Here is a 23556-nt window from a genome sequence, read left to right as displayed (position 1 = left end):
GGTTAGGGCGACCAGATTTGGAAGGAGGGGGGTTTAAATACGAAAGGGGGGCTAGGGTTTAGTTTTTGGGGGGTTTGAGGCCGTTTCGGAGCCGTTCGATCTCGATCGGACGGTCCGGAGCGGAGGGGGGTTAGGTAGGTGGGCTAGTGGGCTGTGAAGAGGAGTTGGGCTGAGAAGAGAGAGAAGAGGTGCGGCCCAGGGCAGTTTCGGAGACCGAAACATCCGACGATTAAACCGACTATATCGCGGTTATATATTTAACGGTTGGGCAGTCAAACGGACTCCGAATGCGACGAAACTTGACAGGAGGCCTGTCTACACTATAATAAGACCGCATGACAAGTTGCAACCCATTCCGAGAACATTTTAATGCCACTTATAAAATAATATCTCGGAGGTGCCGCGGGCGCGTGCGAGTGTGTCTGAACTCAGAACGGACAACGGAGAGAACCGGCGGAACCCGAATGGATGCAAGTTTTATGAAAATGATGCTGATGCAATGCGAATGATGACATGAGACGAGATGCATAACAAGAACAAAATGCAAAACAACAGACAAAACCCAAACACAGAGGAAAATCATATAGCATCTCCCGAAAAGGCAAGAGTTGGAGTTACGAATATGGAAAGTTGTATCTGGGGCGTTACAAAGCCCTCGACCACGCCATCACTGTCAAGCGTGGTGCAGCCTCGGGAGGAGCTCCCCCAGCCGCCAGCCTCGGGAGCCCCGGAATGTGGCCCGGCCGCAGGGGCGCGTCTGCTCTTGACAATGGAGCCTCAGGAGTGGTGCTGGATCAGGGAGCTCCGGAGCTATCTGACGCAAGGGATCTTGCCAGAGAAGGAGGAGGAAGCGGAGCGCGTGGCACGGCAGGCCACAACATACTGCATCAGAGATGGAGAGATCTACCGAAGGCGACCGAATGATGTGTCCCTGCGCTGCATCTCCAGGGAGCAAGGGAAGGAACTGCTAGCGGATATACACGATGGAGACTGTGGGCATCATTCATCATCGCGGACCCTCGTTGGCAAGGCGTTCCACAGTGGATTCTATTGGCCCACTGTGCTCAATGATGCCGTCGAACTGGTGAAGGCTTGCGGTGCCTGCCAGTTCCACGCCAAGCAGATCCATCAGCCGGCTGGTGGTGTACAAACTATACCCCTCTCATGGCCATTCGCAGTCTGGGGGCTGGATATCCTGGGCCCATTTCCTCGGGCGCCAGGGGGCTACCGCTACCTCTATGTTGTCGTGGACAAGTTCACTAAGTGGGCTGGAGTGGAAGCCGTCCTCACCATCCCCGCAGGGTCTACGGTCAAGTTCATCAAGGGCATCATGAGCCGGTTCGGGGTGCCGAACTGCATCATCACCGACAACGGTTCGCAGTTCACCAGTAACCTCTTCAAAACATACTGTGCTAACCTTGGAACGCAGATATGCTACGCTTTAGTGGCGCACCCCCGGAGCAATGGTCAAGCCGAGCGGGCCAACGCGGAGGTCCAGAGGGGCCTCAAGACCGAGACATTCAAGAAGAAGTTGGAGGCTTGCGGCCGAGGTTGGTACGACAAGCTTCAGTCCGTGTTGTGGTCCATCCGCACGACCGCGACCAAGCCAACTAGCGAGACCCCATTCTTCCTAGTCTATGGAGCTGAAGCTGTCCTCCCTCACGAGGTCAGACGTCGTTCCGCACGGGTCCTGGTGTTCGATGAGGCGCAGCAGGACGCCATGTGGGGGATGGACCTCGTGCTGGGGGAGGAGCGTCGCCAGGAAGCTACGCTCCGAGCAGCAAGATACCAACAAGCGCTGCGGCGATACCAGTGCCGCAACATCCGCCACAGGACACTCGAGGTAGGAGACCTCGTGCTGAGGCGGGTCCTCTCCAGGGAGGGACTGCATAAGCTCTCTCCCATGTGGGAGGGCCCGTTCAAGGTTGTTCATGTTTCCAGGCCCGGCTCCGCGCGCCTGGAGACTCAGGAGGGGGTGCCCATCCAGAACGCGTGGAACATCTAGCACCTTCGGAGATTTTACCCTTGAAAAGGCCCAGAGCCTGTAAAGAAGGCAAACGCCTGTGAAATTATTGCATTTTGGAAAAGGCCCAGAGCCTGTGAAGCTGTTGCGTTTTGGAAAAGGCCCAGAGCCTGTGAAGCTGTTGTGTTTTGGAGAAGGCCCAGAGCCTGTGAAGAAGGCGAACGCCTGTGAAGCTATCACGTTTTGGAAAAGGCCCAGAGCCTGTGAAGAAGGCGAACGCCTGTGAAGCTGTTGCATTTTCGAAAAGGCCCAAAGCCTGTGAAGAAGTCAAATGCCTATGAAGCTATTGCGTTTTGGAGAAGTCCCAGAGCCTGTGAAGAAGGCGAACGCCTGTGAAGTTTATCCTCCCGAGAAAGGACCGGAGCCTGTGAAGAAGGCCAATGCCTGTGAAGCTCGCCGCCCGTGACACTCTCACGTAATAATGAGTGGGGCTGTACATGCCCCGGAGTCTCAGGAGCGCCGGCCTCAGGCCCTTGGGCTCCCTCCCACGCCCAGTGGCAGCACTTAGCTCTGCGCTGGTGAGAAGACGTCAAAGACTAGATTAGGTGCCGGACACGGATTTTCTCATTTGCTTTCTGCAGTTGGCTGTTCATCCCCATTCGAGGTTTTGTTGAAGTTGTTATCGTCTTTGGTTTGTGACTCTTTGCCTTTTTCGCTCTCCTGCCCCGATTTCTCTCGCGCAAGTCTCGCGAGGGGGCACCGCGGGCACCCTCGCGAGTGTTTTCTGCCCTTGTCGTTCGAGGCTTCCCAACCCGGGTCCACTACCAGAGCACCCCTCCAGTCCGTGCCCCACGGGCACTGCGACACGAACGTAGGACCTGGGTCGATCGCCTCCACGGCTGAGGCCGGGAACTACCTCTCCAGACTAACCCTCGCAGGACATGGAACGTTCGACAAAGCCTCAACCTCGGGAAGCAAGGGTCACGACAAGCCCTCCCCCCGAGCTAAGTAATTTCTGCGCGCAGGCGCGCGGCACAAAGGCACAATACCAGAGTAGCGGAAGCAGTACGATAATTAAACAGCAATAGTCCAAGCACACCCTCGCGGGGCCCTACACTACTGTCTTTTTGCGCAGGCAAAGAGAAAAAGAACAAAACAGGCGCGACTCGCCCGACACTAACTCGCGGGGGAGACTCGAACCGCCTCCGGAGCTCAGGAGGACTCCCTCTCGCGCTTCACCGAAGCGCGACGGCGGGCGGACCCGCTGCCTCCCTCCAGGCGGGCACGGCGACGCGGAGGTAGATCGCGGCCTCCGCTTGAGGAGCTGCTACCCGAAGAAGAGTCGTCGAAGCTCGATGAACCTCGACCGCCACCGACCACACGCGTGCTGTCGACTTCATCGTCGCTGGGGCTGGACCCACGGCCGCGGTCGTTGTTCTCAGGGCAAACACCCAGCGCGGCGACCGTCTTCCCCGAACACCCTCACGTAGAGGGTGGCATCGCCATCGAACTTGAAGTGCAGGGTGCACCGCCGGATCATATCACGCATGCGGGCAAACGTTTGCCACCCGCGGGTCAGGGCCAAGCTCCCGGATCCGGACACCTCCAGCGAAGCCCAGGAGGCTCGGCCGTAGCAACCGTCCGCCTGGAGCCAGAGGCCGCCCGGGGCGCCAGCCGAAAGGTCACCCAGGAGGAAGCGAGGAAGTTGGAGCCAGGTGCTGGCTGGCTCCGCCGCCCACACAACGAACTCCAGCAGTACCTCTGCCGAGTGGGAGCGCGGCCTAGGGGGTCGCGCGGCCGTGGCGCGTCCCCCAGCGGCGGCCGGCCTCCCTCCACCATGCGGAAGATCGCCTCCGCGACCGCGGGGAGTCACCATGGGAGTCGCAGTGTGTTTGCGGGGATGGCCTCGACCGTGCTTGGGTGGAGGAGAGTCAAGCTCCACCTGGCGGGCCTTACATTTCTCCGCGGCCGAGAACCTTTTTGGTGGAGCCATGAAGAAAAAGGAGAAGCAAAAGGGATGGATCGGAAGGGCAGGCACTGCCCCGTACTTATAGCCGGAGGAGGCCAACCACCGGCCTCCACGACCACATGTAATCACGAGCTGCTTTGCATGCAGGGACCTGAAAGTTCGCACAGTTGCCGAGGAGTCATGGGGGAGCGGGGCCGCCCACGTCCAATCAACCTCCACGTGGTGCCCGAGGCCGCAGGCTGTTAGGGCCCGCGGCGCTTCGCACTTGCCCCTTTGCTTCTCTGCTCAGCCAAGTCCGGGCGCGCCTTGGGCCCGGGGGCTACTATCGGCGTTCTGGGATTGGGGGTCCCCAGACTTGCCTGCCTGTGGCCTGCGGCGTGGCTCGAGTGGCGGCCTAGCACGGCCCATCTTTATCAGCACGAGCTCAAGACCCTCCCGAGGGGCCAAGCCTTGCGGGGTGGATGGCAAGGAACCTCCTCAGGCACGGCCTCGTCGGGCTGGCTCGTGAGGAGGCGGAGAGATCAAGGCGGGGTACCTCGCGAGGTGCCCATGACGCAAGCCATGACGACCAAGGGCGCCAGGCGGGCACCAGGCCGCGCAGTGTCCACCCTTTCCTCTTTGGTGCAAAGGGAACAAGCACAGACGAGAGCATCAAGCAAAGGCGTCCATTTCGGTGCAACAAGACCAAGACCAGCAGAACAACAGGATGGAGGTCATCATGGAGCCCAAGCCGGCGTCACCACCAGAGCCTTTGGCAGGCGAGGACCAACTTTAGTCAGGATATGTGTACTAGATGTTCCCCTTCAAAATGGCCAATTGTTGGCGCCCTTCCCGCTCAATATTTGGGAAGAGGCCCAGGGCCTTTGCCTATAAATAGGACTAGCCACCACAAGGTAGAGGCATCCGGTCATCACCAGGGCATCGATCCAGAGAGCGACTGAACTCCCCCTAGAAGTTCATCGCACCAGCCAAGAACAGACCCTCGCGAGGCTGTTCTTCCTTGTATTGTTCATCATCGGTCCAAGAGGCAATCCACCACACCACACACTGGAGTAGGGTATTACGCCACAATGGTGGCCTGAACCAGTATAAACTCTCTGTCTCTTGTGTTGTTGCTTTGATTGCTTAGATCGTAGCGAGGCAGTGAGGTGCAGCTAGGTAGAGGGCAAAGTCTCCGCATGCACCCCAGTGTTCGAATCTAGAGGGTCTGCCGGAACCCGAAATCCGACAGTGTTGGATGGGTGATGGAGTTCCTTCTCGAAGATGGTGGGAGAGGCCTACTAGACAAACTGAGGGTGGAATTGCAATATCATCAATAAGAGTGGGGATGTGTTTCTATGTGTGCCTGTGTGTGACAGATCTGTCAGGACGCATCCATGGATGATGAAGGGGAACCATGTGTTTGGTAAGCAAATCTAACTAGATCAGTAGATCAATTGTTGTTTGTCGGAGGAAGGGAGAAACATAAATAATGAGGTAGATCGATCGACGTATGGGGAAAATGAGTTATAATGACCTATCTAGATATATGTATAGCGGGAGATCGGTCGGCGTACGTCCATTTGTTAGAGGAAAATAAGGCCCAGCGCGACGGATAGGCAGACAGAATGGAGATAGGAGGTGGTGTTAGAGGCCCAGCTACTAGCTAGATAGGGGGAGGAGTGTGCGGTTGTGAGATCGATGAAAAGTGGGGCCAGAGTTTACATATGTGTGGGACCGTATGAGAGACACGAAGCAAGGACACATAAAGGAGGAGATTGAAGGTGCGTGTGTATGTTGTAGGCAGACATTGCTGGATAGGTTTATCGATCGATGTGTGTCGGAAAGGAGTTGTGGAGATTGTGGGAGAACGACCTAAAAATGAATGTGCGTGATGGATAGAATGTTGAGGAAGGGGGAGGGCGAGGAGGGTGTGTGCATGCACGAGAGGAAGTTAGTGGTAGCTACAAAGGTTAGAGGATTGTGTGGGTGTAAGAGACTAACAAAGATCATAATTTGATATGAAAGTGGATTCATATATTTGAATAGGAGATCATAGTGTTTTAAACATAGGCATGCATGAATATAGCGGTGATACGCGTGTTGTGGTTTTGCACATGTTATACCATAATGTGATAATGCATGGAGTTTTCAACTCACAGATAAATGTCGAAAAATCTAAACCATACTATACATTGAACAATCTCACATTTTATTTGAATTTGTGATAATGTGTGTCGTTTGCAGCTTACAACTAAATATGGAACAATCTAAACAATACTATATATCGAACCTTATCACATTTTATTTGAATTTGTGGTAATGTGTGGTGTTTGCAACTCACATCTAAATACTTGTAGGCGTAGGGGGCGGGGTGTCGGTGTCAAAACCGGCGGATCTCGGGTAGGGATCCCGAACTGTGTGTCTAAGGTCGATGGACGGGGACACGATGTTTACCCAGGTTCAGGCCCTCTCTATGGAGGTAATACCCTACTTCTTGCTTGATTGATCTTGATGAATATGAGTATTACAAGAGTTGATATACCACAAGATCGTAATGGATAAACCCTAGAAGTCTAGCCTATGATTATGATTGTAATTGTTTCCTCTATGGACTAAACCCTCCAGTTTATATAGACACTGGAGGGGACTATGGTTACACAAAGTCGGTTACAGAGAAAGGAATGTACATATCTGGATCGCCAAGCTTGCCATCCACACAAAGGAGAGTCCCATCCGGACACGGGGAAAAGTCTTCGGTCTTGTGTCTTCATAGTCCAACAGTCCGGCCCATGTCACATAGCCGGAAGTCCGAGGACCCCTTAATCCAGGACTCCCTCAGTAGCCCCTGAACCAGGCTTCAATAACGAGGTGTTCGACACGCAGATTGTCTTCGACATTGCAAGCCGGGTTCCTCCTCCGAATACTCCAAAATCGTCTCCGAACAAAAAATAATGTTCGGCCCTGCAAAAGAAATTCCACACAACCGTAGAGAGTATAATATTTTCACGAGTCCAGTCCACTGACAAGTTTTGCAGAGCGTGACATCACGTTGCCGCTTGGTCTTTATTCGAACCTTTTTTAGCCTGCCGCTCCATATTTCGAGATGCGGTTCCATTGGCACATCTTGTCGAAAGCAGATATCGTGTCCCCTTATTACGGGATCCTCATCAATACGGGCATGGTAATCTAACCATGCCATCTGCACGGCCTTCGGGGAATAGGCGAGTTTTAAGGCTAGTGGGGAGGCGCTTGATATTCGCTGCCTTTATAAGGAGATAATGATTCACCCCTTTTCACCCACATCTTCTGCCTCTCTAAGTCTCCCCCATTCTCAAGCTCTAGCACCCAAGTTCTCATCTTTCCTCCCAAGCAAAGAACTCCGACCATGTCCGGATCTGCAGGGCATGGCAAGTGGATGGCCTCCACCGTAAAGGAGAAGGACTTCATCGAGCTCCGGGAGGCCGGGTATCTGGCCGGAGAGATCGCCCACAGGCTCCCTCCAAGGGATAGATCGTCCCTACTCCGGAGCCCCATGAGAGGATTGTGTTCATCTCTCACTTCGTCTGCGGGCTAGGATTCCCTCTCCACCCATTCGTCCGTGGACTTATGTTCTACTACGGTCTGGACTTCCACGATCTGGCCCCCAATTCCATCCTCAACATCTCGACATTTATTGTCATGTGTGAGGCCTTCCTCCGCAGCTCACCTCACTTCGGGCTATGGCTAAAAACCTTCAATGTGAAGCTGAAGGTGGTGAGTGGCCAACAAGCAGAGTGCGGAGGCGCCATTGTGGGCAAGATTTCGAACATCAAATGGCCTGAAGGCTCCTTTTTGGAGACGGTCAAAGGGTGGCAATCAAAGTGGTTCTATGTCACAGAGCCACGCAACACCACCTCGGCCACGACTCCCACATTCTGTTCTGCGGTCCCAATGCGGCTCACTTCCTGGCAAGAGAAGGGCCTAGACTGGTATTCGGCGGACGATATGACTGCGCTTCAAGCGCACATACAGAGCATGATAAACAAGAATATCAAGCTCGTTAACGTGATCCAGGTGATGCTCATTCGCCGGATCCTTCTGTGCCAGCGCCGGACTTCCCATTTGTGGGAGTATGAAGCGGCCAAGCACTAGACCCTGCTGAAGTTCTTTGGCACTATGCACGAAGACATCTGGAAGGTGCTCTTCAAGGCAAACGAGACGCGGCCGGACACCGCTGAGGACCGTGGGTACAATTTGGCCCACCCCGCTAGTCCAGTAAGTGTTTTCATGTCTTCAAGGTGTTTCCTTTACATACATGGTCAAGGAAGATGTTTAAGCCTCCCTATTAACTTTTTTAGGCCTGGACAAAGAAGGCGCAGCGGATTTAGTGTCTGGCTCCGCTGCCCAAAGACCCCGAAATCCCGCTTCTCACGAAGATGCTGGTTCCAGCGCCCTATCAAGCATCGGAGAAGAAGGCCAAGAAGGCCAAGGGGATCAGGAGTGGTCTCCATCACAAGGGCACTTCAGATGTGACGTCCGAAGATGCTGAGGCTCACTGCTCCGCCACCGAAGACGACGAGGAAGAGGAGGAGGAAGAAGAAGAAAGACATTCCCCCCCTGCAGGGGTGAGGAAGAAGAGGTAGGCCTCCATGCTTTTGGAGGCCAAAGCGTCCAAGAAGGGGAAAGCTTCTTGAGGGAGTCCCGGATTTGGGGGTGTCCGGATAGCCGGACTATATACTTTGGCCGGACTCCTGGACTATGAAGATACAAGATTGAAGACTTCGTCCCGTGTCCGGATGGGACTTTCCTTGCTGTGGAAGGCAAGCTTGGCGATACGGATATGTAGATCTCCTCCCATTGTAACCGACTCTGTGTAACCCTAGCCCTCTCCGGTGTCTATATAAACCAGAGGGTTTTAGTCTGTAGGACGAACAACAATCATACCATAGGCTAGCTTCTAGGGTTTAGCCTCTCCGATCTCGTGGTAGATCTACTCTTGTACTACCCATATCATCAATATTAATCAAGCAGGAGTACAGTTTTACCTCCATCGAGAGGGCCCGAACCTGGGTAAAAACATCATGTCCCTTGTCTCCTGTTACCATCCGCCTAGACGCACAGTTCGGGACCCCCTTACCCGAGATCCGCCGGTTTTGACACCGACATTGGTGCTTTCATTGAGAGTTCCGTTGTGCCGTTGCCATCAGGAAGGATGCCGCATCCCGTCTTTAAAGACGGCGCTGTTGCTAAAGGAGCTTTGGCTATCGGCCAAACTCTCCAGCTAGGCGGTTTTCTTATGACCGCCTGTTCGGCCAGCACGCCGACGATGACTTCTCGGGTCATCGAAAGCAATCTCCACGTCAACTCGGAACTCGCCGAGCAGTTAGATCTGATGGAGCTCTCTTCCTTAAACGAGCTCTTGGATCGCATCGCCGCCCTGGGAGTCGCTACAGACTACGATCAGATTGGGCTTAAACCCGATCCGAGAGAGATTAACTCTCCCCAGGCCACCCACGACGTCGCGGTGCTGGAGGAACAATGCGGCAAGTCTTCATCTATCTTAAGGACTAGTTATGTCCGGATTCCTAATCCCTCCAAGCCAGAGACCCGAGGAGGGGAGGACGTCGTTCAAGCCCTGTACCTAAAGTCAGGCAGCGGGCTAGATTCATTTGACAACATCCAAGAACCCAAGCTTTCGAGTTCAGAAATTCCTTGGCCCCTGAGTCTTAGATTGGGCGAGGTTAGATTTAACTCCACCCGCCCACCCAAATATAAGGGATCTATCCCAAGTTCGGCAAGAGCCCGCAGAAACAGTACACCATTACTGCGCCAGATTCCTCCTGGTTATGAACAGGATAGAGGACTGCCGCGAGGAGGATGCAATTTCATTCTTCTTCAATAATTGCACAGACAACGGAATGCTCAACGCCATAAGTCACCGTGAAATTACACGCTTCGCCAACTTGGCATCCATCGTACGAAAGTACTGTGCGATGGAAAGCGCCCGGAAAACCGAAATAAAATTTTGGGACAATCCGGCCCTGAATACAACCCCAGTCCGAAATAAAAGGGTGCATTATCGCGAGGCACCTGGGCTAAACACCAAAAAGCAAAAACCCTCTATAGGGTATGGCACCGTACTGGAGGGATGGCTCAATGGACCCTGTAAAATTCATAGTACAAAGGGCGCCACACCAACTCATAGCCTTAGAGCATGTTGGATACTCCGGCAGGTGGCCAGAAGTGGCGAGGAGCTTCTAACTCCAGAATCCGCAGAGCACCAGCCCAGGGATACCAGTACGATATCAACAGTCTTCGAGACTTTCGCATCAAATAATATGCGGAAACGAACACTCCGCAGCCTTACCGAAGTCTACCAAGTAGCAACAATACACCCATGGAGTGACACGGCTATTACCTTTAATGCCAGTGATGAACCTAAATTCCGAACAGCCCGAGCACTAGCCGCATTGGTCCTCAGTCCAATAGTGGACGACTTTCGACTTACCAAGGTACTCATTGACGGTGGCAGCGGATTGAACATCATTTATGAGGAAACCCTTCGAAAAATGGAAATAGACTGGAGCCGCATTGAGCGAAGCAATACAACCTTTAGAGGAATAATCCCCAGTCGGGAAGCGTGTTGTACAGGAAAAATCACACTGGATGTGGTGTTCGGCATGCCGGATAATTACAGGTCCGAGGAGGTCACGTTTCAAGTGGCCCCGTTCAGCAGCGGATACCACGCTCTATTAGGGCGAGAGGCATTCACAATTTTTCAAGCTATACCCCATTACAGGTACATGAAGCTCAAAATGCCCAGACCCAATGGAATCATCACTCTTGCTAGTGACCCGGACATAGCACTCCGCGCCGAAAACAAGACAGCCGCACTGGCCCTTGAGGCACTATCTGAAGCCCTAGCGGCCAAAGAACTGACTGCGCTGCACTCCACGGTGAACAGGGACGATGTGATACTCGATAAAAGATCCAAGTCCACCTCCTTTAAACCGTCGGATGAAATAGTCAAATTCCAAGTCCATCCAATGGACCCCGCAAAAACGGCCTCCATCGGGGCGCAATTAAACCCTGATGTAGATGCCGCACTACGAGAATTCCTACGTGAAAATTGGGACATTTTTGCTTGGCACCCTTCAGACATGCCAGGAATGCCACGCAGGCTGGCCGAGCACAACCTAAACATCCTAAAAGGATTCAAGCCTGTCAAGCAGGCTCTTCGGCGTTTCTCCGAACCTAAGAGACAAGCCATGGGAGAGGAGCTAGCCAAACTACTGGAGGCCAGATTCATCAGAGATATAAAACATCCGGACTAGCTAGCAAACCTGGTGATGGTACCAAAGAAGGACAAATCCTGGCGCCTATGCGTCGATTTCAAGGACCTCAACAAGGCTTGCCCAAACGATCCCTTCCCCCTCCCCCGCATCGATCAAATTATCGACGCCACCGCAGGACATGATTCATTGTGTTTCCTCCACGCATACTCCGGCTACCATCAAATTAAGATGGCAGAGCCAGACAAAGCCGCAATGTCATTCATCACCCCATACGGCCCATTCTGCTTCAACACAATGCCCTTCGGGCTCAAAAACGCCAGCGCAACATATCAGCGCATGATTCAGACATGTCTGGCAAACCAGATCGGCAAAACTATGGAAGCATACATAGATGATGTGGTCGTCAAAACCAAGCATGTCGAAACTCTAGTAGACGACTTGAGGCTCACATTCAATAACCTCCATGCATATGACATCAAGCTTAACCCAGAAAAATGCGTTTTCGGTGTACCAGCCGGAAAGCTCTTGGGCTTCATTGTATCCGGTAGAGGAATTGAAGCAAACCCAACCAAGATCCGAGCTCTGTCACAATTGGATATTCCAAAGGACCTCAAACAAATACAAAAATTGACTGGATGCGTGGCGGCTCTAAGCCGCTTCATCTCCCGCTTGGGAGAAAAGGCATTACCCCTTTATCGCCTCCTCCGGCGCACCGAACACTTCGAGTGGACGGATGCTGCCACGGCCGGACTCAAAGAAATAAAAGCCATATTGGCAACAAACCCGGTCCTGGCCGCGCCTAACATCGGCGAACCAATGCTATTACACATTGTGGCAACTCATCAAGTTGTAAGCGCAGTGCTCGTCGTCGAACGAGAAACGGACGGACACAAATTCCCCCTTCAAAAACCAGTTTACTACGTGTCCACTATCCTCACTCCATGCAAGTCACGGTACCTGCATTATCAAAAGATAGCGTACGCGGTGTTTATGGCATCCCAGAAGCTACGACACTACTTTCAAGAGTGTTCGATAACAATAGCCTCCGAAGTACCTCTTAACGACATTATAAACAACCGCGATGCGATGGGCCGGATTGCCAAATGGGCCATTGAGCTCCTCCCATTCGACATAACCTATAAGCCACGGCGAGCTATCAAGTCGCAAGTTTTGGCCGACTTTGTCGTCGAATGGACTGAAGCCGAACTCCCTAAAAAGTACGGCACATATTCCAACTGGCTCATGCACTTCGACGGCTCCAAAACGTTAGCGGGTCTGGGGGCTGGCGTCGTTCTGACGTCCCCAATAGGAGATACAGTTCAATATGTACTCCAGATAATGTATACGGACTCTAACAATGCAGCCAAATACAAGGCCCTTCTACATGGTCTCCGGATGGCAGTCTCCATGGGCATCCAACGCCTAGAGGTGCGTGGGGATTCAAACCTCGCGATATCCCAAATAAATGGATACTTTGATGCCAAGGATCCAAAATTTGCAGCTTATCGCAACGCCATCCTAAAAATGTCAGCTCGGTTTGAGGGGCTCGAATTTCACCATATAGCCTGGGAAAACAATCAGGCAGCAGACGTCTTGGCACGCATTGGCGCAAAGCGCGATGTAGTCCCCCCCAAAATTTTCTTGGAGAGGCTATTCAAGCCATCCGTATCATGGGAAGGGGAATCCGGAAATAAAAGCGCGGACCCAGCTGCACCGCCCGACACCGAACATTCTGACACAACGGGAGGCTATGCCAACGAAGTAACATCCTCAGCCCACGTAATAATGGAAGTCATTTCCCCGTGGACAGAACCATTCCTAGCCTACCTAACTAGGCAGGAACTTCCCGAGGACCAAAACGAGGCACACTGCATAGTGCTAAAGCCTATAAAGTCCATGAAGGAGAGCTTTATAAGAAAAGCACCACCGGAGTCCTTCAAAGGTGTATATCCGAAGAGGAAGGGCGGAATCTTCTAGCTGAAATTCATGCCGGACTCGGCGGGCACCACGCCGCAGCCCGGGCCCTTGTAAGCAAGGCCTTCCGTACAGGATTTTATTGGCCGACGGCCCGGGCAGATGCTCAGGACTTAGTCCAACAATGCGTCGGTTGCCAACTCTTTGCTAACCAAAGCCATATGCCACCCACCGCCTTCCAAACTATACCCAGGTGCCATCACCTAGCCCTTCGCGGTCTGGGGGATTGACATGGTTGGACCCCTTAAAGGAGGAACCCACAAGCAAAAATACCTATTGGTCATGGTGGACAAATTCACCAAATGGATAGAGGCCAAGCCTGTTAAGACGGCCGAATCCGGACTGGTGATAGACTTCATATCAGGGGTCGTACACTGTTACGGCGTCCCCCACAACATCATCACTGATAATGGCACGAACTTTACGACCGACGAGGTCAAACTCTGGTGCAAAAACATGGGCATCAAGCTCGACTACACTTCAGTCTATCACCCACAAACTAACGGTCAAGTCGAGCGAGCAAATGGTCTAATCATGAGTGGCATCAAACCCGGATTAGTGCGATCCCTCAAGGAATCTAACACGCACTAGGTAGAGGAGCTCGACTACATACTCTGGGGGCTGCAGACCACGCCGAATCGCACTACCAGATTCACACCATTCTTTATGGTATATGGCGTAGAGGAAGTTCTGCCCTGCGACATAATTCATGACTCACCTCGCGTGCGCATGTACGAAGAAAGAGAAGCCGAACTCGATCGGCAGGACAGTTTGGACGCCTTGGAGGAGGAGCGGGACGTGGCAAAATCCCGTTCCGCTTTCTATCAACATCAGGCTCGAAGATATCAAAGCAGAGAAGTACGGGCCATAACTTACAATGTTGGCGAGTTAGTTCTACGCCTGCTGGACAAGAAAAAGGACAAACTCAAGCCCAAATGGGAAGGTCCCTTCATAATTGACCAAGTCCTGACTGGTGGAGCAGACCGTCTGCGAGATGCATCGGATAACCGACTCGAGCCGAACCCATGGAACGCAGCCCGTCTATGAAGATTCTACGCCTAGCGCCGGACTCTGTGTTCGTCTCCTTCCTCTGTCTATTTTTACACATTAGATGTCTTATATTTGTATCCTTCTCCCTCCTTTTATCTTACATCCTTTAAGGGCTCGTTTGCACCTTGTTCGCACACAATTGACATGCTATCCGCGCGCATAATACCTGGGGGCTTCTCTAATAGAAGCTTGTTCATACGGGCCTCATGCCCAACACATGTGTCACACTTCCGCATGTACCTTTTATTCACCATTATATGCATCGATATGACTTAAGTTTTGGCCAAGCTGGGTTGCCTGGCTCCTGTGCTTACCCCTACGTTCCGATTGTTCGGCTAGGCGGTAAAGGGAGCACCTCTGGGATTGTTACTGCCGGGTCAGCCGAATGTGTACCTCAGACTGGGTGAAGCCGAAAGCTAGCATTCTTAAGGGAATATTCGGTCGGTGAACTAAAATATGATTTCTCACTCGTTTATTTATCCGCCCCCAGATGCCTTTCTGCTTTTTTCACAGTCCGGACATGCACTTTAGGGCATGCCTCCCAGGGAAAGGAACCCCTAACGGAACTATTCTCCCTGGATGATGTTTCTTACTAACCATGTAATATAACATAACTAGTTGGGCACTTGTCTGTTCAAGCACTAATGACCCCTACGCCTGGTCTCCACGCATGCCCCGGTTCTTACATAACCGAGAGGGTATTCGTACACACTCCGGACTATCGGGTCCCGAGGTTGAAGCGAAAAGGTCCGCCATGACAAATGATCTACAATCCGGCTAGAAGCCATTTTACATGTCATCTTAAATTACATAGTCAATTTGACTGGGTATATTCCTCTTTAATACCATCCAACAGGCTGTCTAGTTTATAGTCCTGTTGGGAAAATTTGGCGGCCAACTCTACCTGGCCGTACACTAAACTCACAGGGATCTCCTTCCCATTGGGCCCTACAGGTCCGACCTCGGCCATGTGGTTTGGGTCAGCCTTCATGTACCGCGTCTTCACCATGGCCCAGGCCTCCCTGGCGGCTTGACGGCAGGCCGATATCTTCCATAATCGGAAGCACCGACACGCTCCCTTCATCTTCTCTGCAAGCTCTCCGAGGCTTCGGGCATGGAGACGGATGGCCACAAGGCCTGGGCGACGCCTTGCATCACCTGCCGAACTCGTTCGTGCAGGTGTGAGAGCTCGGGAAGAAGGTCACCCGTAGAACCGGGCATTTCCTCTGCAGTCGACCTATTAGCATACCTACAGACACAACCCTATCAATCGACTTCCTTGCCAAACTCTTTTTTCGAAGTTTGTTCAAGCACTTACTAAAAATTCCGCGTCGAAACCACCGATTCTCCTTCATGGAGTCCGACAGTTGAGCACGAACATCCTTTAGTTCCTCGCCCAGCTAGGTGTTGGCATCTTGGAGCTTATTCTTCTCTTGCCTCACCCTCGTAAGCACGCTCTCACCGGCCTTTAACCGGCGCAAGAGTTGTTGTTTGTCCGGATCCACTACGGTGCCATCTGCAATGTTATTGTCAGATTTTCACACATGCCGCACTTCACAACATACTTATCTTTCGAAGCATATATTACCAGAGGTGGTCTCCTTGGCCTTCCCTGTCGCGGCTAGTGCAGCCTCAAGTTGGGACTTGCAATATTCCAGCTCCCGGGACAGTTGGTTATTCTTTTCTGTAAGATCCTGCATAACAAATGATCCTTAAATCAGTTGTTCTAACTGTTTCAAGTCTCGGGGGCTACTGACATATATAACCATCAAATTTTCTCACCCGTATGTCTTTTACATACTGCTCTGTGGCTCTGGCTAGACCATTTTGAGCGGCATGGAGGTACGCATCTCCCGTATTGAAGGCATCCAATGCCTCTTGGGAGAAACAAGCGTCATGAAGAATTGACCGGCGACGCCTGTGGTTCATGGCACTCTCCGCCTCAGAATTGGTGGCAGACATCCCGTCCGTATCCTCTGTCGGAGGAGCGTCCGGTGCATGCCTCGTGTTTGCCTCCTCTTCCGGACCCGGCCTTGGAGCCTGGCCGGTGGAGGCGTGATTGGCAACCTCCCCGGATATAGTCCGGCGAGCGCTCTTTTTCCTGAAAAAAAGCATGAGTGTTAGTATGCCTTGAGGGAATAAAACCTTGGAATAAAATGGCACGCCGTACCGTTGCACCGGCGTCTCAATCCGGACCACACTTCTGTTCAGCCTGCTGGGCCTTGATGCCCCTTGTTGGCTAGCCGCCGCAGTCTCGGCCCTCCGCCTCAAGGGCTTCTCCTACAAAGACACCATTGGAATACGGTGATCAAAAATAAGCACGGGTGGATCATCTTAAAAGTACTGGGACTTCAGTCTCAGTTACTTGTGAGGCTGGAAGTAGTCTGGGATAGTCAGCCGTAATGGCCACTAATGTGTTGTCCTTGCTCAATTGATGAAACACCCCATCAATCAGCTCCACACATAAGTCCGGGTCCTCTTGGGTGTCCGAGTCGAAGGACCGTTCCGGGTCGTCGGGTTGTGGAGGAGGGCTGTTTATCTCCTTTATAGCCTGGCGTAGCTCCTGCGTTGAAATTGCTAGACTAAATACTTAACTATGGGAATATGAAACAAATGGGCGAGTGAAAGTGTTCGCTTACCCAGCTTGGAGGATTGTACATAGAAAATCCGCCCCGTGGGTTGACGTAGAGGAATTCCTCCTCTTCTCCCTTGTACAAAGCGGACAGGATCTTTATTAGAGCGGCAGCTGATTCCGGCCCCTTACGGCCGCACCGGGTGGCGTCGTCCTCCCTGTTGAAATCCCACAAGGGGTGGCCTCTATACTGAAGCGGCTGCACCCCCCGCATAATGCATGTGGCCATGACCTCGATCATGGTCAGTCTGGAATGAGCTAACAACCTTATCAGGCTCATCAGGTAAAGGACATCCCTGTCATTTTCCTTCTGAGGGCTCTGTGGATGCCAGCTTAAGCGCTTCTTCAAACGAGCATTATCGAACTCAGGGAGGCCGATCCGAACAGGGTCCAGCAGGGGAACATCTTCTATACAAAACCATTTTGAAGGCCAGTCTTCGGACGCCTTCTTTGGGGTTCCGGACAGATATCCGGTCCCGACGATGCGCCATAGTTCGGCTCCGCCCACTTGATATATCGACCCCTCCTGAGAACGTGGCACAAGGCAGACCGGCTTCTTCCATAGCGCGAAATGAGCCTCGACGCCCAAAAACTGCTCGCAAAGGTCTACGAAGCACGCAATATGCAATATAGAGGCAGGCGTAAGGCTGTGCAACTGGAGGCCGTAGAACTCCAGGAGCCCCCGGAGAAACGGATGAATTGGTAATCCGAGCCCTCTTATCAAATAAGGGACAAGGCATACCCGCTCTCCTTTGGAGGGATTGGGGACGCTCTCCGCTTGCTCTCCACCATTATAGGTGGCGAGCCCGGCTCGAACCGGGACCATGTAGGCTGGGGGGAGTAACCCCTTGGTTTGGAGCGCCACTAGCTCACTGTGCGGGACAGAGCATCTCTCCCAATCTCCAGGCTGAGGGCTGGGAGGGGGGGAGAGGAGGAGCTGCGTCGACTGGCCATGATGGAATGGATCTCAGTCGAATGCGCTCCAATGAATGCTCGCGGAGGGAAGATGGTGTGATTTTGATCTATATCCCCGTCTCTTTTATGGGCGGCTTATTTACGCAGCTAGGGGGGTAAATTAAAAAACTCCATGGCTTTTCGCATTCGTTTGACACATGGAAGATGGCCATTATTGTGCACAGAAGCCAAGGAGCGCAACATGCACCAGAAGCCGGACACTATTCCACAGGTATATGGAATTTGGAGAAGAACCCGCCTTGCAATGCCGAAGAAAAATTTGCGCGCCGGACTCATCTTCATTGAAGCCTGGTTCGGGGGCTACCGAGGGAGTCCCGGATTAGGGGGTGTCCGGATAGCCAGACTATATACTTTGGCCGGACTCCTGGACTATGAACATACAAGATTGAAGACTTCGTCCCGTGTCCGGATGGGACTTTCCTTGGCGTGGAAGGCAAGCTTGGCGATACGGATATGTAGATCTCCTCCCATTGTAACCGACTCTGTGAAACCCTAGCCCTCTTCGGTGTCTATATAAACCAGAGGGTTTTAGTCCGTAGGACGAACAACAATCATACCACAGGCTAGCTTCTAGGGTTTAGCCTCTCCGATCTCGTGGTAGATCTACTCTTGTACTACCTATATCATCAATATTAATCAAGCAGGAGTAGGGTTTTACCTCGATCGAGAGGGCCCGAACCTGGGTAAAAACATCGCGTCCCTTGTCTCCTGTTACCATCCGCCTAGACGCGTAGTTCGGGACCCCCTACCCGAGATCTGCCGGTTTTGACACCGACACTTCCCTTCAGGACGACTCCACCGCCGCCACCGACAGCAGCTCAGAATGGACTCCCAGGGTCAAGCCCCTGGCCAAATCGTGAGTATTCCAAAACCCGGACACTTTCGTGTATCCGGCCTCACTACTTCATAGTTTTTAACGTGTTGTATCATGCATTCACAGTCTGGCTCGGTCCAACCTTGAGCGGTCCTCATCGGAGGATTTGCTAGACCCGGAGGCGATAGACAGTGAGACTCTTCCAGCGGCCTCCTGTCCCAAGCTCATGGATGACGTCGAGGCGTCATCCCGAAGGATCCCAGGTGAGGGATAGATGCAAGAGGCAGTCCAGGAGGTGTCGGAGGGTGAAGCCTCGGCTGCCGGACACATGGGGAGCAAACCAACATGGATGATGATGACTGGGGCTATATCAAATTCGGCCGCCTGCCGAATACCATTCAGGAGACCTATATGGCTCCGGAATCAGGCAAGCAACCTCTTTCAAGAGAAGGAGATGCGCCTAGGCCACCGGTGACCTCCGTCCATCCGGAGGCACCAGATACTTTACTGGAAGCGCTGCAAGGCGCTTCCATTGTTGAGGAACACCATACACTTATCGATACGGTGATTGAGAGGATTCAATCCATGAAAAGCGGACTAATCGGAGCCTGCACTAGCCTTCTAACAGGCTTTGAGGAAAGCAATGCAATTATACAAAGAAAATGTCACAGTATAAACAGTAGCCCCTGAGACTCTGTTCGGTATTCAGAAAGAAAAGCCGAACAGAGGATCAAATAACTTTCGCAGGAGACTAACCTGAAATGTCTATGTGAATAATGCAGGCATCGTTTCTAGCTACGATCACTCATGTTGCTGAGGTCTCCGAACTGAAGCAGAGTCTGGAGCGGACCAAGGAGGAGCTCGACCGCGTGAAGAAGCAGCTTGAGGAAAATAAATGTATGCAGTAACCTTATCTAAATTCAGAAAGGATGAACGATTTGTTCTGACTAAAGTGTCACGATATTTACTAGGGTCCTCAACCAAGGTGGAGGCCCTCAAGAAGGCGCTGGTCGAGGCCAAGGACAGAGCGGCCAAGGAAAAAGCCGCACGCGAAAAGCATGAGGCCTGGGTCAGTAAGGTCCAGCAAGAGCTCCAGGACGCCGTCAAAAAGTGTATGTCCTTGGAGTGCAACATTTCGGATAAAAAGCCCGAACTTGCCAAGGCCCACCAAAGTGCACATGATGCCCGAGCAGAAGCCCAGGGCACCCTCCAGGAAGTCCAGGAGGCCAAGAAGATCGCAGCAGGTAAGGCCTTTATTATGCAAAGCAAATATGTGAAGGAAAGGTTCCTCTTACTGACCCGGATTTGGAGTTCTCCAGGGGTGTTTGCGGATCTGCCGCACAGCGTGTCAGACACTGTAGAATTCTACCAAGCCGAAGAGGGGAGCTCTATGGAGAAGCTGTTTTGGTTGCAATATCTTGCGCCAGAACATCCAGTGCCCTGTAGCGATCTGCTTAAACAGCTGGTCGAGCTGCATAGGGCGGCCGAACTAGCCATGAAGGATTTAATAATCCGGCTATGGCCTGCCGAAGCCATTCCCAGCAGCTACTTCGGACTCGTGAAGCGGATGGTCAGTGCCTGCCCTCGGTTTGACGCTATCAAGCGGTCGGTCTGCATTGAAGGTGCGCGGATGGCCTTTGCCCGCGCCAAGATGCACTGGGCAAAGATGGACGCCATGAAGCTGATGACCAAATGACCTCCTGTCGTGGTACTAAGACTAACAGTAAGAGTAGGGGGCACGTATGAGGAGGCAAGGTCCTAGCTATTTTGAGATTGTACGCAAGTGTTTACGAGTTCAGGCCCCTCTCAGAGGAGGTGAAAGACCTACGTATCGGTGCCCTGAGGCGGTCGACTGGATTATAGTGTGTGTTACAGGGGGTCCGAACCCTTGTGCTAGAGGAGAGGGGTGGCTTATATAGAGTACGTGATAACCCGCAAGTATACGTGATAGTTTTATCCTCTTCCAATAAGTAAGAGTGTCGAACCCAACGAGGAGCTAAAGGTAGAACAAATACTCTCTCAAGTCCTATCGGCCACTAATACGACTCTACACACGCTTGATGTTCGCTTTACCTAGAACAAGTATGAAACTAGAAGTACTTTGTAGGTGTTGTTGAATAGGTTTGCAAGATAATAAAGAGCACGTAAATAAAAGCTAGGGGATGTTTAGATAAAGTAGTAATAAAGTAAATATAGCGAGTTTAGAAAAGTGGTGATTGGAGTTGTGGAATTGTCCCTAAGCAATTGACTATGTTACTAGACCGGTAATCACTATTGCAATTCTTCTTTGAGGGAGAGGCATAAGCTAACATACTTTCTCTACTTGGATCATATGCACTTATGATTGGAACCCTAGCAAGCATCCGCAACTACTAAAGATCAATAAGGTAAAACCCAACCATAGCATTAAAGTATCAAGTCCCCTTTATCCCATACGCAAACAACCTACTTACTCGGGTCTGTGCTTCTATCACTCACACCACCCACCATAAGCAAATCATGAACATATTGCAAACCCTACAGCGGGGATCCCTCACGCTTGCATGACACAGAGGGCACAATAGGACAACACCAATAATAAAACATGCAACTCAAACCAATCATAACAATTCATCAATCACCGATAGGACAACGAAAATCTACTCAGACATCATAGGATGGAAACATATCATTGGAAAATAATATGAAGCATAAAGCACCATGTTCAAGTAGAGGGTACAGCGGGATGCGGGAGAGTGGACCGCTGAATATAGAAGGGGGAAGGTGATGGAGATGTTGGTGAAGATGACACCGGTGTTGGGGAAGATCACGGTGATGATGATGGCCCTTGGCTGCGTTCCGGCGCCACCGCAAGCAAGGGGGAGAGAGCCCCCTTCTTCTTCTTCTTCTTCCTGGACCTCCTCCCTAGATGGGAGAAGGGTTTCCCCTCTGGTCCTTGGCTCCCATGGCTTGGGAGGGGCGAGAGCCCCTCCGAGATTGGATCTGTCTCTCTGTTTCTGTGTTCCCACATTCTACCCCTTCACCGTTTCTTTTCTGGAGATCCGTAACTCTGATTGGGGTGAATTTTCGCCCAGATTTTTCTCATAAAATTAGATTTCTTGCAGCAAAAAAAGGGCATCAACTGCCTTACAGGTGGCCCACGAGAGTTCCAGGTGCACCCAGGGGGTGTGGGCGCGCCCCCTGTCTCGTGGCCTGCTCGGACACCGTCTCACGTTGATTCTTCCTCCGGAAAATCCCAAATATTCCAAAATAATTCTCCGTCCATTTTTATCCCGTTTTTGGACTCCGTTTGATATTGGTTTTCTGTGAAACATAAAACATGCAACAAATAGGAACTGGCACCGGGCACTGGATCAATATGTTAGTCCCAAAAATAGTATAAAAAGTTGCCAAAAGTATATGAAAGTTGTAGAATTTTGGCATGGAACAATAAAAAATTATATATATGAGGAGATGTATCAGCATCCCCAAGCTTAATTCCTGCTCGTCCTCAAGTAGGTAAATGATAAAAAAGATAATTTTTGATGTGGAATGCTACCTAGCATAATCTTGATCATATGTCTAATCATGGCATGAATATTAAGACACGAGTGATTCAAAGCAATAGTCTATCATTTGACATAAAAAATGATAATACTTCGAGTGTACCAATAAAGCAATCATGTCTTTTCAAAACAACAAGGCCAAAGGAAGCTTATCCCTACAAAATCATACGGGTTGGCCATGCTTCATCTTCGTCACACAAAAATGCTCCCATCATGCACAACCCCGATGACGAGCTGAGAAATTGGTTCATACTTTTTAATGCGCTTCAGCTTTTTCTTCCCTCACGCAATACATGAGCACAAGACATGGATATAGCACTATAGGTGGAATAGAATATAATGGTGGAGGTTTATATGGAGAAGACAAAAAGGGAGAAAGTCTCACATTGACGCGGCTAATCAACGGGCTATGGAGATGCCCATCAATTGATGTCAATGCGAGGAGTAGGGATTGCCATGCAATGGATGCACTAAGAGGTATAAGTGTATGAAAGCTCAAACTGAAAACTAAGTGGGTGTGCATCCAACTTGTTCGCTCCTGAAGACCTAGGGCATTTGAGGAAGCCCATCGTTGGAATATACAAGCCAAGTTATATAATGAAAATTCCCACTAGTATATGAAAGTGACAGCATAAGAGACTCTCTATATGAAGAACATGGTGCTACTTTGAAGCACAAGTGTGGAAAAAGGATAGTAACATTGCCCCTTTTTTCGTTTTTTTCCTTTTTTTTCTTTTTTTTCTTTTTGGGTGGGCTTCTTTGGCCCCTTTTTTTTATTTAGGCTTCTTTGGTCTTTCCTTTTTTTTCCTTTTTTTCATGGGGCAATGCTCTATAATGATGATCATCACACTTTTATTTACTTACAACTCAATATTACAACTCGATACTAGAACAAAGATATGACTCTATATGAATGCCTCCGGCAGTGTACCGGGATGTGCAATCATCTAGCGTAGCAATGACATCAAAAACATGGACAAGCCATGAAAACATCATGCTAGCTATCTTACGATCATGCAAAACAATATGGCAATGAATTCTCAAGTCATGTATATGATGATGATGGAAGTTGCATGGCAATATATCTTGGAATGGCTATGGAAATGCCATAATAGGTAGGTATGGTGGCTGTTTTGAGGAAGATATAAGGAGGCTTATGTGTGATAGAGTGTATCATATCACGGGGTTTGGATGCACCGGCGAAGTTTGCACCAACTCTCGAGGTGAGAAAGGGCAATGCATGGTACCGAAGAGGCTAGTAATGATGGAAAGGTAAAAGTGCGTATAATCCATGGACTCACATTAATCATAAAGAACTCATATAATTATTGCAAAAGTTTATTAGCCCTCGAAGAAAAGTACTACTATGCATGCCCCT

Source organism: Triticum dicoccoides, chromosome 6B (genome assembly GCF_002162155.2).
Source record: "Triticum dicoccoides isolate Atlit2015 ecotype Zavitan chromosome 6B, WEW_v2.0, whole genome shotgun sequence".
Classification (NCBI taxonomy): domain Eukaryota; kingdom Viridiplantae; phylum Streptophyta; class Magnoliopsida; order Poales; family Poaceae; genus Triticum; species Triticum dicoccoides.
The sequence above is the reverse complement of the archived record's forward strand: the minus strand, read 5'-3'. Positions refer to the sequence as shown.